Here is a 5,061-nt window from a genome sequence, read left to right on the forward strand (position 1 = left end):
AGAGAAAATGAGAGGTAATAATAATAATAATAATTACAATAATGTTTCATACGATGAAAATCAAAGGGAAAGTAACAAATTGCGTCATGTGCGACTTTCTCTTATTATACTTAAAGTTTTGAAACAACTAAGCAAGCATTCGTAAAAGGAAGAATGGAACCAAGACTAAGTCAATTATTAAGAACACTCTGAGAATGAAACTATCCTACGCTAGGAGTGGACAATGCATGGCAGACTTGAAAAGAAAACTTAATAACAATTACTAATACCCATCTCTCCAGTTAATGCCTAAGCCAATAATCCATGTAGAACAGCCAACAGTAAATAGCATTACATCGTTATAAGGCAACGAAATGACTGAACAGAAATTGTACATGTTAGCGGATATTATTATATTACTATATTGACTGGAGATGAACAAGTTATTGATTATTTGACCGATTAAGAAATAGATGGTAATATTATACAGAGAAAAAAAACATGTAATATTTTTCGAGGGGTGCAACCATTTTTGAACGCTTATTCTATTGAAGAGCGTACGTAATTTCATTGCCCTGCATCATAACGCGAAGATTGGAATTGGCTCTTCATTCTGTACATGGAGAAAATGTATTTGTATCTATTTATTTATCGCGCTTGCTTCCAAGTGCGTATTCCGCAAGGAGTGAATGTGAAAGATCAGCAATGGTTTGGGTTGTGTACCATTTGAATCAACATCTTCTTTGTATATTATTAGAACGCGTGAAATAAAATACTATATATGCTTAAATATATATATATATATATATATATATATATATATATATATCTATATATATATATATATATATATATATATATATATATATATATATATATATATATATATATATATATATATATATATATATATATATATATATATATATATATATATATATATATATATATATATATATATATATATATATATATATATATATATATATATATATATATTTAACGTGTCAAAAATACTAAACGAAGATTGTACAAAATAGGTGTTTGAAACCAAAACAGTCAACCACGCCAAGCAAGGGTGCATTTTTCCGTGTCCTTCAATCGATGTATTGATCAAGAGCAGTGTACAGTAGCGTCTTTTTATATTAGTTCGTAAACTAAAATGTAACATAAAGGAATAATGTTATAGGAAAAATGTAATCAAACGAATGAAGTGTAAATTGTAAGAACAAAAGGTCGGATGGATGGCTACACAGTGTTCATGCTGATATTTTGTGTTAAGATCTTATTATAATAAAATAATGAAACAAATTGAATTTAATCGAACACTGAATGATTTCAACTGATGTTGTATGTACTGGTCCGAAAATCAATGGTTTATTTTTCCAATTTACAGCGGCAACATACTGAACGAAAAAATAGGTTTGTAAATCCCGAACTGATAAGCGAAATTGTAATGTTTTTTCAGCGAGTGCATTCTTATGCGCTCAAAACATTGGAGACAAAATGTGAATTTTGTAATTTAAACTACTACATTTTATTTTCGTTTCATCCGGCTGTCCATATATCTGTGCTGTTGAGAAATGACAGTTCAATACAAAAGTACATTGCGTGTTCAGTAGGATATTTGAAAAAAAAGTTCTCACTGCATAGTGTCATAATAAGAAAGGTACTGAAACACATTTTGCCGAACATAATGAACTTTTAGAAACCCACTACCCCATAGGCCTCCACAGTGACTGTGCAAAATTAGATTTATCAAATGTTTTTGACAGAACCTGGCGACATACAATTCTTGAACAGCTCAAAATGTGGGGTTTTGGAGGACGCATTAAAGCGTATCTTCAAAGTTTCCTTTCAAATCGCATTTTTAAAGTTTTAATTTTAACTCCATCTTCTGACCTGCATGTCCATGAGGAATGGTGTTCCTCAGAGTGCCATTTTCTCTCCCACTCTTTTCCTGATTAGTGTAGAATCCCTCTTCCGCTCTATGCCTAGTAACATTAAAGGTTTCATGTATGCTGATTATATAGTTCTTGTCTCAGCATCTAACAACAGAACTGAATCACGCACAACTTTACATGAAGGAGTTAATATAGTACAGAAATGGTCACGTTGGACAAGTTACACAATTTCACACTTCAATTTCAAAATACTTCACATCTGCAACAATACAATAACTCAGTAAAAACTAACACACGCACACCCGATGTCCTAGGAGTGCCTTTGATCGTCACTTAACATTTAAAGCACATACTACATGGGTCAAAAGAGAAGCGAAAAACCGTATTAATCTTTTGAGAATGCTTGGAACCGGTCAACTTCGTGCCTCCCGTCAAACACAACTTCAAATCATCAATAGATGGTTTCTACCAAAACTACTCTACGGCATCGAAATAGTCTCCCGGCAACGGGAAAATTTCCAAAAACAAATTGTACAACTCTACCATACCGCCATCCGCTGTGCTACTGGGGCTTTCGTCACGAGCCCCATAGCATCACTTCTGTGTGAAAACGGTCTTCAACCTTTCGACCACATCATAACCGACAAGATAGTAGCAGCTGCAGGATGAATGATGGAGATCAAGGCCGATGCCCTTATCCAATGGGCAAACACTGATTTCACCACGCTAACACAACAAACACTCCCCTCAGTCACCAAACTCATCCAAATCGGTAGTCGCCCCTGGTACTGCCGCCCACCACAAATAGACTGGACCTTCAAAAATCAGTTTCGGGCTGGTTGCAATGTGTTGCAGGGTCATTTTGAATTAGTCAACTTGTTCAGCAAAAATACCATAACCACCATCTGATATTCACTGACGGATCAGTACAAAACGGTTCCCACTGGCTGTGGAATCTACTCTAGCATCAACAATAGCGCCATCCGACTACCACAGACTAGTGATGGGTAAAGTTGGCAAAAATCCGGAGTCGACTCCGATCCGATTCCGATAAATTTGGAATCCACTCCGGAAGGTAGGTCCGCGCTTCAATATCCGGAGTCGTTCGGAGTCGTCCGGAGTCGCCCGGAGTCGGAGTCGTCCGGAGTCGTTCGGAGTCGTTCGGAGTCGTTCGGAGTCGTTCGGAGTCGTCCGGAGTCGTCCGGAGTCGGAGTCGTTCGGATGACTCCGAACGACTCCGTCTCCGGGCGGATTTAGTGGTTCGATTTTGCCGGAGTCGGAATCGGACTAACAATAGTCGGAGTCGGACCGGAGTCGTGGGTGCGCTCCATACAGCACATCACTACCACAGACCATACCGCAATCTTCACCACAGAAGCTTCTTTTCTATTTCGCGTAACGTCCTACGCGGACATGCTGCTGCTGGCCTATATAGGCTTTCGAGACTTAATTCATTACCACGTAGCCGGATAGTCACAATCCTTGCTACAGGAGGACGTTCCATTCTGGGCTTGAACCCATGACGGGCATGTTATTGAGTCGTTCGTGTTGACGACTGTACCACGGGACCGCCCCTATACTGGATGCTACAACCCCTATTTAATAAACCGCAAGGGATTGAAATGCAGTGGAGCGCCGTTTATCCGGGCTCATCGGGACTCGTCATCGCCCGCATACTCGACTAATACGGATAATGAATCAAAGTATATATTTTATCACAAATCCCTGAATTTTTTGAAATTTAAATTATGTTTCGATAAAAATTAGTAAGTTTTTATTAACTTCATGTTTTTCCAAAGAGAAAATTCAAAATTTGTTATGCATTATAGCATTTTTTGTTATGGCAATGTGCTCTAGTAACCACTTTTTCAAATATCGTACTACGCTCGCAATGTCATCTTTGTATTGAACAGCACGGATAAACGGACAGCCGGATAAAAGGTACCCGTATAAACGGCGCTCCACTGTATACTTGAAAACGATTTGTTCTCATAGAGCCGATTCCAGAGCCGATACCAGCAACTGATTCCGTACCTACTAATCAGAAACAATTCCAATAAAATTCAGAGCTATTCGCAATCGATTCTGACCAAAACTTCATTTTTCTCATCACTAGAATCGTGAAGCCAAGATCGATGCCATTCGACGATATTCGATGAGAAATCCATACATTTGTTTCACGGCAAATATTTTTAAGCGACGTGTGGGTGCGTGAAAAATTTGCCATTTTTTCGAATATCATCGCATGTTAATTTAGGCTTCACAACATTAAATTGTCGTGGTATGTCTGGGCGCACGGAAAATGGAATAAAGCGCTTAATAAAAATAACAAAAAACGATTACAAACATTTGAAACAAAATTCGCTTCTGTTAAAGCTAATATTTAAAATAAAAAATAGAGTAAAAAATGTGAAAAATGGCAGCAAAATAAAACACATTTAATTTTATTATACTTATCATATTTTTTTTATGCAAAGCAGATTTAGACAAAATAGTAAATTGGAAATTTGTTTAACGGATTATCAATCAAATTTATAAAGTCGTGCATTTCTGAATCCTTGTCTGACTCATATAAACATAGCTTAATGGCATATAGTATGGTACATACAATTGAAACATCTCCATAGTTATTTTCATCTCCGAAATTTGCTAATAAAAATGCAAATTGTCACTCCTCCAACACATTGAAATTGGACCATATTCGCGTTATGCGCTTTGTAAACAAAACACAAAGAGAGTGTACACATTGAAGTATTTTTGTGTGGGTGTCCATGGTATGCAACAGGTTGTAATATTGGGTTGAGAAAAAAAATCTGAGCGTTATCTCAGCTGATGCAAAAAGGCTTACCTGAATACGTTTTTCGTCTACGTTCAAAAACATAAAATAAAAAATATACAATACTATATAATATAATATAATAAATTATAATATTATAACATTCTTACTGTCTTTGTCGATCTTTGAGGTGTAATGATATTCCCCGCCATTCCAATGCATTTCGCAATAGATGCACATGATACACAACTACATACAAATCCCCATCTGGGAATGTGTACATTTTCCAGCATTCGTTTTCCAAATGCCATGTGCGCATGACTGATTGGAAGAAAAGTACAACTGACAGATAACTGGCCATACCTAACAAATTCTGTCTGTAAACAGTTTGGAGATTTTTCA

This window comes from Anopheles arabiensis, chromosome 3 (assembly GCF_016920715.1).
Source record: "Anopheles arabiensis isolate DONGOLA chromosome 3, AaraD3, whole genome shotgun sequence".
NCBI classification, from domain to species: Eukaryota; Metazoa; Arthropoda; class Insecta; order Diptera; family Culicidae; genus Anopheles; species Anopheles arabiensis.